This window comes from Oncorhynchus kisutch, linkage group LG28 (assembly GCF_002021735.2).
Source record: "Oncorhynchus kisutch isolate 150728-3 linkage group LG28, Okis_V2, whole genome shotgun sequence".
Classification (NCBI taxonomy): Eukaryota; Metazoa; Chordata; class Actinopteri; order Salmoniformes; family Salmonidae; genus Oncorhynchus; species Oncorhynchus kisutch.
In genome coordinates this window covers 15,326,769-15,341,988 of record NC_034201.2, presented here as the reverse complement: position 1 = coordinate 15,341,988, position 15,220 = coordinate 15,326,769, and the positions used below count along the sequence as shown (strand labels likewise).

General features: G+C 39.1%; 1 long non-coding RNA gene across 1 annotated transcript; it reads right to left on the bottom strand.

The window, feature by feature from the left end:
* Positions 1-6,145: 6,145 nt before the first annotated feature.
* On the bottom strand, positions 6,146-11,614 carry LOC109872433 (uncharacterized). Its single transcript, XR_002252455.2, has 3 exons — positions 11,264-11,614; positions 10,925-11,083; positions 6,146-6,824 (listed from the first exon to the last, which is right to left on the bottom strand). It is a non-coding gene; the product is annotated as an uncharacterized LOC109872433 (long non-coding RNA).
* Between the last annotated feature and the right edge of the window lie 3,606 nt (positions 11,615-15,220).

The following is a 15,220-nucleotide window of genomic DNA, read 5'->3' as shown; positions in this document are numbered from 1 at the left end:
GCAAAGGAGAAATGCTCATTAACATGAATGTAAATACATTTGTGCAATATTTGAGAGAAATAAGCTTTTATTTCAGCTCATGAAACATGGGACCAACACTTTGCATGCTGTATTTATATTTTTGTTAAATATAGATACATATTTTCATATTTTTGTACTTTCTTTACTTTCAGGCCCAAAGGGATGGGTTGATATGGGGGAAGGTTTTCTCTGGTTTCCGGGAGAGGGGGCAGGAGGGTGGATGTAAAAGCATCCTCGGTTGACAAGCAACATTGGATGTTTAGGGGGTAGAGGGGAGGGGGACTTAGTCAATATGTGGTGGGGGAAGGGAGTGGCAGTGGTTGGTTAATGTGTTATTTTTTTTATTTTTTTATTTCACCTTTATTTAACCAGGTAGGCTAGTTGAGAACAAGTTCTCATTTGCAACTGCGACCTGGCCAAGATAAAGCATAGCAGTGTGAGCATACAACAAAGAGTTACACATGGAGTAAACAATTAACAAGTCAATAACACAGTAGAAAACAAAGGGGGGGGTCTATATACAATGTGTGCAAAAGGCATGAGGAGGTAGGCAAATAATTACAATTTTGCAGATTAACACTGGAGTGATAAAAGATCAGATGGTCATGTACAGGTAGAGATATTGGTGTGCAGAAGAGCAGAAAAGTAAATAAATAAAAACAGTATGGGGATGAGGTAGGTGAAAAGGGTGGGCTATTTACCAATAGACTATGTACAGCTGCAGCGATCGGTTAGCTGCTCAGATAGCTGATGTTTGAAGTTGGTGAGGGAGATAAAAGTCTCCAACTTCAGCGATTTTTGCAATTCGTTCCAGTCACAGGCAGCAGAGTACTGGAACGAAAGGCGGCCAAATGAGGTGTTGGCTTTAGGGATGATCAGTGAGATACACCTGCTGGAGCGCGTGCTACGGATGGGTGTTGCCATCGTGACCAGTGAGCTGAGATAAGGCGGAGCTTTACCTAGCATAGACTTGTAGATGACCTGGAGCCAGTGGGTCTGGCGACGAATATGTAGCGAGGGCCAGCCGACTAGAGCATACAAGTCGCAGTGGTGGGTGGTATAAGGTGATTTAGTGACAAAACGGATGGCACTGTGATAGACTGCATCCAGTTTGCTGAGTAGAGTGTTGGAAGCCATTTTGTAGATAACATCGCCGAAGTCGAGGATCGGTAGGATAGTCAGTTTTACTAGGGTAAGCTTGGCGGCTTGAGTGAAGGAGGCTTTGTTGCGGAATAGAAAGCCGACTCTTGATTTGATTTTCGATTGGAGATGTTTGATATGAGTCTGGAAGGAGAGTTTGCAGTCTAGCCAGACACCTAGGTACTTATAGACGTCCACATATTCTAGGTCGGAACCATCCAGGGTGGTGATGCTAGTCGGGCATGCAGGTGCAGGCAGCGACCGGTTGAAAAGCATGCATTTGGTTTTACTAGCGTTTAAGAGCAGTTGGAGGCCACGGAAGGAGTGTTGTATGGCATTGAAGCTTGTTTTAAGGTTAAATGGAGACATGTTGGATGGGTGGGGTTGGGGGAATGGGATAGCAGGTTGGGTGTGGATGCAAAAAGAATAATTGTTTCCAAAGTGAAATGATTCAATACGTTGTACTCCTTTTTTGAGTGGCAGCCCACAGAATGTATCTATTGTACCTGTAACCCCCCCGCCCCCCACCCCCTACCCGACAAAGAAAATTTGGTCACAAAAAATAGTCCAGTAATCCTATTAAATTCTTCCTCTACCTTCATTATTTTATAGCCAGGTCAAAATATCATAGGGTATGGTTGTATTATGACTGCAGACGTGCTCCAGTGGATCTTCAGAATCAGTGTGGAAGACAGAACAGCAAAGGGTTAACCTTAAGAGAGGAACAAAGAGAAGAGTCAGGGGCTGGGGCTGGCTTCAGTCTACTTACTTCTCCTTCTTGATCTCTCACACCCTGGAGAGGACAGGGATATTTCCAGCCTCTTTCCCACATTTATTCCCAAAGGGAGGACAGGCTCCAGTGTGTGAGATAATCTGCAAATCAATGAAGGAGGTTGTAAAACTCTTACTAAGTCATGTCACCCCAGTTGGGGGTAAATTCACTCTGAAAACTTCTAATTAGGAGTGTCAAACCAGTTAGGGTGTTTTAAAAGGTGGGGTGACCGTAGGCTACCCTCAAAATGTCATAGTGCGGTAGCAAGGAAAATTGCACTGTAAGAATTTGATTTGGTTGACGTTAACCTGCAGCCCTTAGTCTTCAGTCACAGAACTGAAAATTGTACTAGATTGTAAAATGATGTGAAGATAATAAAATGAAAAATGAATAATGTATACAGAGCTGTGAAGAGAGAGGCACTATCTAGTAGAAGAGGAGAACGCAGCTGCTTCTCACACTGGTTGTTTCTGATCACAGTGCTCATAACTAAAAACCTGGAGGGTGTTTTTCACCACCAAAATAAAAAATGTAATGTCTTATTGTTAATGTTTAAAATCATTGCTGAGTAATATATACATAAAAATGTGAGAACCAGCCCCTCTCTCCCCTACAGATTTGATAGAACATGAAAATATGAAAGGTTTCAGTTTTGTCCGAGTTTATGCAGATTTTCTCTTTTTACTTTCCTGTCATTTATAATGTTAGGAGTGTTTACAGCTCTTGATGAGTATGACGTTATAACTTAACTCTGTGACCTCATAAGCATTGTAGGTTTGCTCTTGCTACTAAAAGAGTCTGCAGCAAAGTCCTTGACATCATATACTATCTGTATGCAGACCTTACCGCCACAGTAATCCACACTTTCCACAGTTTGTCTCCAAAGACCTCTCTGCCCTCAAGAAGACAAACAAAGGATTTTTATGAATCCCTTCAGGATTACCGCCAACCAATAATTATTCCAGCACTCCCTTATCACTTAAAGCTAATCTAAACATGTCTATGGACAGGAGGCTGATGGACAGCCCATCCACCTCTTTGCATAGGATAGAACATGGTAAGCAATATCCTTTTTTTTTGTTGAATTTATTCATAAAAGGTATTTAAAATGAACATTATTTACCTTTATTTGACCAGGTAAGTAGATGAAGAAGTTGAGAACACATTCTCTTTTTTAATAATGACCCAGGGAAGAGTTGTAGAGGAGAGGTGAAGAGTTGAATGAGCCAATCTGAGGCCAGGATGTTCAGGTGGTCATGGTAGCATGGGCAGTCAGGTTGGGAATTCAGACAGGACACTGGCGTTAACACCCATTGTCTTGTGACAAGTGATATACGATATTTGAATGACCATTGAGAGTCACTACGTCCATTTAGCGTCCCATCCGAACAACAGCACGCTTCCCGAATCTTATGGTCTCCCATCCAGGTTTCGGAAAGGCCCCACCCTGCTTAACGTCCAACAGAGGAAATCAGTGGGCTAAAGGGTGGCAGTTATGGCACTCATGTTTTATTCAGAGGAAAACAGTAATAGTCTTGACCTCACAACAATGTTCTATTCAAGGGAATGGTTGAGAAACAATAAATTAAAGGATATTTCATCTTTTATTTAAAGGGTGAAATTGTTTCAAAGCCTTATGCCTAAACAGGCAAATCAGTCGCATATTACTGTCATGCAGTCAGGAAATGCATGCCCTAATCCCTCAATACAAATAAGGCTGAGATTCTGCCATGTCACGTCCAAGGCTTAGAAAGATTATTCTTGAACCACGTCGAATGCCTAAATAGATTAAGAAAAGCGATACTGCATCCTGTTAGACTCCTGCTGTAAAGTAAGAATTAAGAAGAGAGAGGGTTTTGGGATTTCCTTCATTGCATATTTTGTGCTGTATTTGTTGGTAACGTGAAAGTGTAAACCTTTATAAGTGCCCTGAAGGGGTGTACCACTTTGCTATCATGATTAATGAATGGTCTACCTACCTGAGAAGAGGTCTATAGGTAAAGGTTGTTTATACTGAGCACAACTAGCTGAGGTGAACTCAAGATTTCAGTTGACTCATGAGGTTACAATGCAAGTACAGAACACATTTTATAGCGTTTTATCAATATTTTTTTCCTACCCATTCCCCAGAGGATTTCCTGTTTCTGTCACATTTTTATCAAGAATATTTCATTCAATTTTGGATCCCGTTATCTACTGATTCCAAAAACAGACGACCTGCATCTGACCCCATGATCTTAAGGTGGTTTTTGTTGAAGAATGGGTCACAAAAGGACAGGGAACAGAAGTGTGTTTTGCCCTGGCATTTCTCTGGCACCTTCATACTGTTGCTTTTCTATTGCTCCTTTAAGGTCACTGGGTGCTTGCTGTGTCTATCATTGGGCTTCTGGTGGCATTTCTTCATACAATACCATGAATATTGAGGTTGTTTAAGTCCGCATGTCCCACACAATATAAATGGTTTGGTTTTCCTGCAAAAGTATGAAAGGAAATTGATATGACACTGCGGTATGAATCATCACCCCAGCTGCTATATTTCAGACCCTAATGCAAACATGTCAGCGGCTTTTATCCTAACAAACATTTTGATGTTAGAAAATAAAACATGTTACCTTGAGGGAGCTGTAAAGTGAGTGAGTAAACTCCCGGGGAGAAACCTGTAAAATCCAGGGACTGTTAATTGCAATTGGGTCAGTTAGTGCTACATGTCTACTCAGATATATAGAGACCTGTAATAGTTAGATCTACAGGCCTGCTGGGCCAGATAAATGCTGTATAACACAGCTGCCCCAGCCTCTGAACTGAGAAACTGTCATTGGCCTTTGGAATTGCTAATATATAAACAAGCTATCTCCTGTTTATTTCCCAATAATGACATATAAATCACAAGAGACACTGCCTCTTGCAGGTCACACTTCATTTTACTGTGCTTATTCACCATAGGTATACTATGTAGAAAAACTATATCATTAACTATCTCTCATTAAATTATTACCAAGACGCAGTGATGAGAACTTCATTTTAAATTATTTATCATTCCTCATTAAGTCCCAAATCTCTGGTGCAGTTAACATTTAAAGTGATAGCTCACTCTAAAGCCCCTATTTGTCAGATGTTTTTAGACATCAAAAGTGTTATGTTGAGATGGTTTCATGTCCTGTGGTATCTGTTGTGTAGATCCAGATATATGCCTCAATCCCATCTAAATCAAAAAGATAGGTACACAAATAACTAGATTAGACATTGTCTTTCTGGCCTTTCTCCTCTCCTTTTATCGAGCTAATACTTGAACAAGGTTGTATTTTGTTGCATCAGCATTATGTGAGTGCACATGTTTGTGCTCAAATTACCGAGAGTAGTGCTAATTCAATCTATCACCAGAGGAGTCCTAAGAGACCGGCGTCTTAGTCCAACACCATTCTATCAATTACAACCCAGAAGGGCAGGTGGGATTTTCTGGTTCATACCCTAATCTCCACTATCAATAACCTCATAAGGTCAAACCATTTTGTTGCTTTTGCATGTTGCATGTTGCACGTTGCATGTTTCTTTATGTTTGATGTTGCTCTGTCTGCATGCCATGTCTTGCTTGTCCTGTGTTGCTCTGTGTGTGCTCACTGCTCATTGATTGTCTGTATTGTAATTGTTTTTAATAACCTGCCCAGGGACTGCGATTGAAAATTAGCCGGCTGGCTAAAACCGGCACTTTTACTGAAACGTTGATTAATGTGCACTGTCCCTGTAAAAATAAAATTAACTTCAACTCAACTAACAAGCAAAAATATGTTTGTCTTGAAATCAGTCTTTTTTAACCATCAACATTCATTGTACCCAACAAAATAAGCGAATGAATATAATAAATACATAACAATCTGAAAAAACAGAAATCTATCAATTAAATGCTCTGTTGAGGCCACCGTGCTCATTTCCAATGGGCTATTTTAACATGAGCGGAGTTGGCTGGGAAAAGTAGATTTTGTATAAAACTTGAAGTGGTATTAGTATAATTAGTTTTCAAAGACCCTTCCTTTATTTGATGTGTGCATTTTATTTCCTAGATGCTTAGTTAGTGACTGCTTCCCGCTTTAACTTTACTAGATATATTATTATAACATGTTATCATAGCTACTGTACATACACTGACTGGAGGTAGGAGCCTGAACAGAAAGAAAAGTTTATGTGCAGAGAATGAAATAGAACCGTGCTGCATGCTTTAGTTACATTGAAATTCTTGCTTTATTTCTTAAAAACGTATGACAGTTAAAAACAAGTCGGGTTTCCTTTCAACTTTCAACTCAAAAAATCTTAGTGTTGATCTCTTTGTAGTGGATTTCAAACCTATGCTCACAAGGGATGAAAGAGATGTACTTTTCCTGATGCCTTGTAAAGCATGCATAAATGTAGCCTTGATGAGCTGTTTCTGAAGCTCATTTGAGATGTCAGATCTTCTTGTTGAGGTGCTAGACAGTTGAAATGATCACATATTTATTCAGAAATTCACTCTTGAATTTAGGTAAGGGATTTAGAATTCTCAATAATTCTCAACAACACTATCCTTCAACAAATGAATGGACAACATATAGTGCCAAATGTGTGGTTACTTGGGCTCAAACTGGCAACATAGCCTAATAATAATACTATTTCAAATGCAGTAATAATGTTCTATCACAATAAATGTGCTGTCTATGTCAGTACTACAGTATGTACTAACTCATAGTAGGCCTACCACAAATCAACAACAACACAATGCTGAAAAGCAGAGTGAGAGACACATGGAAAGTCTCCATGGCTCACTAAAGATGTATCTTGCTCTTCTCTCCATTTCCATCTTGTATGGACAGATTATTCTCTCTTCTGCCAGTCTTCACTGACCCTCTGTCAAGCCCACACCCTGAGAAAAAAAGGGAAGTTAGCAAATCAATCCTAAAGAGATTCATTTCATCAACTGGCAGGTCGAGAAAGACCTGACACCCTGAATCCATCATCTGGGCAGAATCCTAATAAAGACAAATTCAGTCCTGAAGAAAGTCAACAGCAATTCAATTGTTTTATTTATCCAAATGATATGCTTACCATTGTTTATCATTTAATTTCCTGCTGCTCACCATGATTGGGGTAAAATGGGAAAAAATATATGTGGTTAGCACAAAGTGACCTCCCAACATCACATACTGTATCTGTAATGGGTGGTGGCAGGGAAGTCAGACGCAGGAGAGTGAACTTGGAATAAACGGAGCAGTTTAATAAATACTATATAAAAAGGGTACAAAACCCGTCGCACACCAGAACATGACTCGCACAAAACATACAACAAACAATCACCGACAAAGACAGGAGGGGAAACAGAGGGTTAAATACACAACATGTCATTGATGGAATAGAAACCAGGTGTGATGGAAGACAAGACAAAACCAATGGAAAATGGATCAGCGATGGCTAGAAGGTCGGTGACGTCGACCGCCGAACACCGCCCGAACAAGAAGTCGTGACAGTATCATGGTGATACACACTACCCTGCCAGGAATTAGATAGGCATAAAATTCAGAAATTAATTTAATCTCCCATGATACATCAATGTTCACTCAACACTATTCACTCCAGGGTGACATTGACATTGACACTTTTGCACAAAGAAATACTGCATGTTACTTATTTTTTTATACTTTTTTTTTTATAATATCCTAATATGGCATATATTTACATGTAAACTTTGTATCATTCTCTGAAACAGGTTTTCAGCATGAATTACTAATGCTTACATTAAAGCTATTGCATGAATATAAATTGTTGTATGGTTTCCCATATGCAGTATACAGTACATACTGAATCTACACAATTTAAAAAATATATATTTAATTACCCCACAGATAAGGAGTGCTACTCAGTAGGGATTGGGGCATGGTCGTCTTTCATTGAGAGTTCCCTCAAAAAAATCTAATGGACAGAATGATGGAGGCAAAACATGGCTTTGCTTAAAAGAAAGTGCCTTGTGCCTTTGGCACAGGACCATTGTCAGTGGAGAAAATATGGACTTTCTTACTCCCGAGTTTCTCCCCAAATAAGCTCTGTGCATTGTAGTATGATCTATTGCCGTGGCCACCGTTTACCATGGCTGAATTATTGATGTTGATATTTACAACAGACCATCCTTTTATTACCAGACCATGTCAATAATTTCGCCTCAAGTGTGGTTGGTTCTGACTGCTTCCAGTCTGTCCATAGCAGCCTAGAAGGCATCAAAGTATTCTCATCCCTGGATGGACTTAAACAGTTCAATTAATTCCATTGTATCATTTTAGAGGTCTACTATGACTTATTGACCTAGAGAAAAGACATACAGCTCCCATGAGAATAGAAAGGGTTACTTTTGGTAGTACCCTTAAGCCTGAAATGTCACTGCCTTCATATTTCTTAATGCTTGGTATTTCCCGCTTTCATGCAGTAGTTACAGTTTACTAATGGTTCTGGAGTAGCTGAGCTGGGATAATTTTGTCACCAATTTCCAGTTTGTCTGTACATCAGGCCAGACTAGCCTGAATGCTAAAGAGATACCAGTGGGGGGGGGGGGGGGGGGGGGGGAAACCATTTCTAGACACATAGATTTGCACTGCTCAAAGTAATATATCACAGCTAGCTACTGTCCTTCACTTTATTATGTTACCCCTGTAATTGAAATGCTTTGCCTATTGACTAGATCAAGTTGAGTTAACAAAATGTATCATTAGTTAATGCTTACATTTTTAATCAGAGGGGTCATCTTTTTTTAGTTTGAAAGGGTGAGATTTTTTTGTTGTAACAACATTCTAGTGCTTTGGGATAAGAAAATATAGTCATATATTATTCCTAAGCATTTATTATTGAAATATTATTATTTCAATCACTTTGCCTGAAACTAGCCCTCACAAATCACTCTTGTACAGTATTATTTGGAGACCTGTTGCTAAGAAACAAAATGTGCAGCAGTGCATGCCAGAATACTTACTGCTGTCAAATCCAATGAGGCATACACTAGACTGACAGAGAGAAACCAGCCCACATACAGATCTTGATTTATATGACGATGATTATTATGGATGCCACATTTAAAACAAAATATAAATGGCATGTCCAAATAGATCAAATACAATACAATTGAGAGAAAAAACAAGATTGATATTTACTTTTAATCTCAAAGAATAGGACCACTGAACAATTTCAAGCTCTAGTCTAGATGTTTCTGTTAGAATCAAGACAGCTAGACAATGTGCCTTTCATCTGTCAATGACCATTCACAAAGAGAATCAGAAAACTGAAATCAAAAGTGACATTTTGACAAAACATTATTATAAATCTTGTATTGGGCTACATAAATGAAACATTGTAGGGTGTTGAAAATGAAATTCAATACAAAGCATTTTCTCATGAATATCAAATTGGAATCCATTTCTTAGCATTTGCATGATATTAAAGGGGGACTACAAAAGAATATGCCTATACCTCCCCAGGGTTGGTTGGGCAGATCAACCACTTTATGAGAGGAGGAAAGTTGCACATTCACCCTGAAGTAAATGTAGTGTGCCAAAACATAGGTTCTATCATGTAAATACAAAGGGTGTATAATAAAATGCATCTACATTGTCTATAATTTTTTGGTGTGTGTGTCTTCTACCCCTACTCTGAGACAAACCACTTTAGAGCCCATGAATACACATTTCAAATTGTTTACAAAAATACTGATCATTACTAGTCTGGAAAGGCTCTATGATGTTGTAGGCAAGATGTGTCAATGATGAAGGGGGCTGTGCTGCTTTACTGACTGGTTCTCCTCTGTGTCTTTCTCACTCAAACATCCACACAGCCCCCGAGCGTCGCCTCATTCCAATGCAACTGTTGGATTTTCAAATCCAAATAACTGGAGGTCTCAACCCCCAGATCCTTTTGTTGTTGTTGAGAGAACCAATCAAAGCTTAAGCCTCAACTTCTGTTTGAATACCACACTAACAGCGAATACTGCTCGCCTGTCCAGACCAGTGTGTCACAGCTCTCCCTCGCTGTGTACCACACGTGTTGTGTCAGCCAGGCTAGATCGTTACAAGTAAACAGAGAAGTAATGGTAAAGGTAAAAAAGCACACATTCTTTATAAGACTGAGAAATTACTGACCATGGGTTTCTATTTCTACATAAAACTGAAAATCAAAGACATTTTTATTTCTACTGTATATTGATATACTTTTGTTTTCTGTCTTATTTTCGGAGGAAATGAACAGTGAGTTATGCTACATTCTTCCTCCCACCTCAAAAATGCATTGTGAGATTGGATTTCCAGCTCATTTAACAGGCAGAAAAAGTGCGAATGGCATTCTGGCTCTTGGACTGGGAGTAATTCAGACTGTAATGAGTAATCTGGGCCATGTCCTGCCCCGGGTAGTGGAATCACTGTGTGACTGAATACAGAGGTTAATTCAAGCACCTCTACAGGTGTTGGGGAAAATCAGAGCTCCACTGCCTCTGTAATACAGTAGTCCCTTTCCTCAGATCAGAACACATCTGCTGTGAGATTGGATGCGGGGCTCTCTCTTTTAAATAAAGTGACAGGTGACCCAGTTTGCCCTTACAAAAAAAAACACATGTCAAATGTGCATTTCCACATGTGAAAATCACATTTTCGAATGTGAAATGGCTGTTTGCACATATTGATCTTAAATGACACATGTGAAACCATATTTTCGCATGTATTACATTTAGAGTTGTTCACACCACCTTATCACATGTGAGGGAAAAAAACATGCTTTGATTTTCACTACTGATATGCAGTTTCCTATGTGAAAACATTTCTCATGTGGAATCTAATTTGGAGTTTCACATGTAAGAAACATTCGCATGTGAAAATGTAACGTGGGGAAAAGGTGTTATTCTCCTCACATCTGAAAAGGTGGTATTAACAAATTGAAGTAGCAATGTTTCCACGTATGCAATTGCAAATTCTGTAATGCCATTCTGTAAAAGCCTACCTGAGTGTAATAATTCAACTCAATTAAAAATGATGAGCCATCCATTCGGAATGTTACTGCTGCAGGTGCACGCCTCTCTTCATATGTTCGTTAGTGACCGTTGGAAGAAGCCCAGTGAAAAGAACAGAGAAGCTAACGCTCCGTGTCTCCTTATTTATCCTGTTCAACATGTTCAAATTAGCGCTGTCAGTTATTAATCAGTTAATTGTTTGAAATTTTAGTGAAAGCGTTCAAAATACACTGAAAACATGCAAAATGCATCATATATACAGCTAAAAACAACAATACAAAGTCAAAACAAATTGACTCTAAGGTTAAAGAAAGTGTTTATCAATTTACCTGATTTTGCTAATCGTTACTTTGGACAAAACCAAGACGTCAATATTCTTGTAATGCTTTTTGTATATAAAAAAAATGAAATTACAGCTCAATCCTGCGATATTACACGATTACATTATTGAATTGTTTGACAGCCCAAATTGACTTTAAAATGTGAAAATGCACATGTGACATGAGTCGGTCATGGTTGCTCATGGTCATGTGATGAGGTAGCCTTGCCTGCGACTTCGAAATTAGTGATGCCCCTCTTGGTCTAATGGAGATGACGTTGGCTGAGACCTGGGTTCTAATCCCGACAGTTATAAGCTAATTTATATCACACGTAAAATGTTGGGAAACAACGTGTCTGAGTCATGTGAAAAACGTACAGGTAAAAAATCCATGTGAAACGTCACACGTGTTAGAAAAACACGCCGGACTCGTGAAAATATAAAACGTCACACGTTTTCAAAAACCATGTTTTTTCACAGGTGTTCTTTCCACGTTTTATTTTTAAGGGCAGTGCCATGTCGCTCTGCCTATAAAAAAAACAGAGGTCCAGCAGAGCTTGTCTGGCTTTTTAACAGTGTATGAGAGGTGAAACACACACAGGTCTCATGAAGCCATATTGATTTCCAATCAGCAGCAGTGTCCAGATGTGCGTGTTGAAGGAGAAGGGCAGCGGGGGGGCTTATTGAAGGTCTGGGTTTTAGGAGCTGGTCAACAGGTGTGCTGTTAGAATGACCTGCTGTGCTTGATAAAAGACAGTACGGGCTGTACCACAGGGTGTATGTGCTATTTCTATTCGGGAACAAATGAATCACAAGATGCAGGAGGGTATGGAAGAATGGCACATGGGTAGGTGGGAAAGCAGATGGAGATTATGAAAAAGTACTTGGCATTGGCTGAACAATACAAAAGAAAGGCAGCAGCAGGCAGTTCTGACAGCAGAACTAACAGTTACACTAAGGCATAGTGGCAAGGCACTGGGAGACAAGCCAGCAGCAGAGGAGGCCCCAGGATATTAGGACTGGGTGTCAAAAGTAGGAGGAATGGTAAGCTGAATTAATTACAGGCTTTCAAAGTAAGACTCTTCTTCTTTATGATGTCGGCTGACTATCATTTAGCATTTATATGTCATTCAGCTGGCTTGCTGTCATGTTGATGTCACCCGTGGAAATTATATGAATTATACGTATATGATATGCAAAGCGATATACATAGAAACAATATACTGTTCCAACAAAACTTGGAAATCAAGTGATTATGTTAGCACTGCACATGCCATACCGTTCTGCCACAAACAGTACCTTGGTTAGAGTAGGCCTACACAGAGCTGTGCACAATGGTTTCCTTCCCCCACATGGAATAAACAGCCTATTCGCCTTGGGACATTGTGATCGGGTCATATGTGAATGTAAATCTGTAAATCTGTAAACCACTACACAGGGCTTTGGCACCTATCATGCATCAGAACACTACTTTGAAGTGATATTAGACTGGGAGGTCATACTGAGATTGTGGACTGCATATAGCTCTTCTTACAGCAACCTAATGAGGTGCATAATTACACATATAAACAATATTCATAAAAAAATTGTGATTGTTGTTCATTTAGAGTGATTGGTGAGGTGATTTGGTCCAACAAGTAGGTCACTTTAGTCCTGAACACGTTCTGTAGAAAACAGTGGTACTTACTGAAAGATAAGACAAATCATGAAATACCCCATCATTAGCATTGTTAGTTGGTTTGTAAGACAGAATAGTCATCTTGCCATACGTAGAACATTGCTCACTCACCAGACAGCAGTTAGTGCTGTAAGTGTGCAGGGTGTCATCTCTCATAACCTGACTGGCAGCTGTCAAGTGATGGAAAATGACTTGGAGACAGGCCAAGGTTTCCTCGCCCCTCTATTGCTGGGCCTGACAGCGAGAATAGCAGCTATTATCATGTACTGTTCACAGGGTGTTTAGTTGGCCAAATAGTCTCAGGGGCAACATTGTGTCTTCCTCGCAGACAGAGCTGATGCCATTTTGACTGGTTCACATATATAAACTGAGAAAATAGTGGTAAAGGGGCAGTGCAGTAAAAAACAGTGTAGTTCTTCATTTTTTAAAAGGATTTTTGGTTGAAATAACACAATGAAATTGTGACAATGATGATAATGCCCTTTTTGTGTATGAGCTGTTTAAGAAAAAAAAAGGTGAGATGGAACTTTTAGCCCACATCATGAAGTCACGATGTGATCTGATTATAATAGACCAATGCCTTTTCATTTGGTTAAGGGGGTGGGCTCTGGACCTTCCTATCAGCCAATCAGGGCTGTGTATATCTTCAAATTTCTTTCCTTACGCCAACACGATCAGACTGAGCATTTCAAGGGCCAAAGGAATCTCAGGGAAATAACTTATAAAAAATATTATTTTCACTAAATAAACACACATTGATGTATTAGACATATCGTGATGATTTAAAAATACAATTACAAAGACATGGATTTTTCACATCAGTGTAGTAAATCAAGAAATGTATCTAAACACAACTCTGTCTATTTCGTATGAATATCAACAGTTGTTACATGTACAATGAGAGATGTTATCTCTTCACCCATAATTTAAATCATTCTAAAACCACCAAAAGGCAACTCCAATTCAAATTTGGCTATTTCACACAATCTATTTTCTATTGCGTAATTTCAGATGGAAGTTCACACTTTGATACACCATAGTTTCCAGCAATATCACAAGGGGAAGATAGTAATTAAATGAAGAAAAAAAAACAGAGACTATGTTTGGAGAAATCAATTACAAACTCCATTACAGAGTCAATATTGTGTTAATGTCAACAGAATTATCTCTGTGTACCATCTACACAGGGACAAGAAACAAGTCAACTTGAAAACATCACCTTTCTAACTTGTCTTAAGTCGTGTTTCATCAGCCCAGTCTCACCTGGGACTGAGATCACTTGAAAATCAAAGGCAAACACATTGAATGGAGGGATGCTGATCCTCCTCTGTGAGAGGCTGTTGTTGCTTTCCTTTCTTTTAGTTTTTGCTCTTTTCTTTCCTCTAATCAATTGATGCCAATCTCTGAGGGCCTCATTATTTCTTAATTATAGATAGGCTGGCTCTACGATTTGGGACCAGAGTTTTATGAGGCCTGTCATGCATCATGGCTCCCTTCTTCTCACAGAGCATTTATAAGACAACAGTTCACCTTGGGATATTCTCTAGGAGGGACAATGGCATGGATTTCACTCTTAAAATAAGGGAATCATATTCATCAGCACAAAGAAAAAACTATTTGACGCAGTGTCAGTGTATCACACAATGTTGTCTTTCAGATGATGCAGTAGCCCACAGTATAAGATGTTCCTGATTGACAATGTACACAAACATAATACATCTAACAACAATATTTTAACTCTGCATTATACATCGTATGTAGTTTAGTCTGCTTAAATAGGTGTACTGTTGTCACATGTCAGAATTGAAATTGTGTATCAACTAAGTGACCCAAACTAAAGCTCCTAGTGATTCACACCAATTAGACTATTTGAAAAGCGACAAATGAGAACCTCCCTATTAACTGATAATGAGATAATCCATGCATTAGGAAGGATGTAACATTGTTAACATTTATCACACCTGAGTAATCACAGCTACTGTACGTGTTAATTAGAACTAGGCTGCATGTAGCTCCACAGACTTTTTAAACCTCTGGCAGAAGACACCTTAAAGATATGCATGCTACCGAGATTCACTTACAGTTTTTCTACAGATGTTTGTAAGTATTAGTTACAGTATAAATTGCAGGGCCTAATATCACAGTCTCAATCAGATCATGCTAACACTGTCTCACAGCTTAAAGTAAGCTCACAGCTCTGAAGCAGCGATTCTATTTCAATTAGATTAAAGGTAAAGTATATGTGATTTGAATTACTGCTTTTTGAAAACAGAATAAAAAACGAGTTGA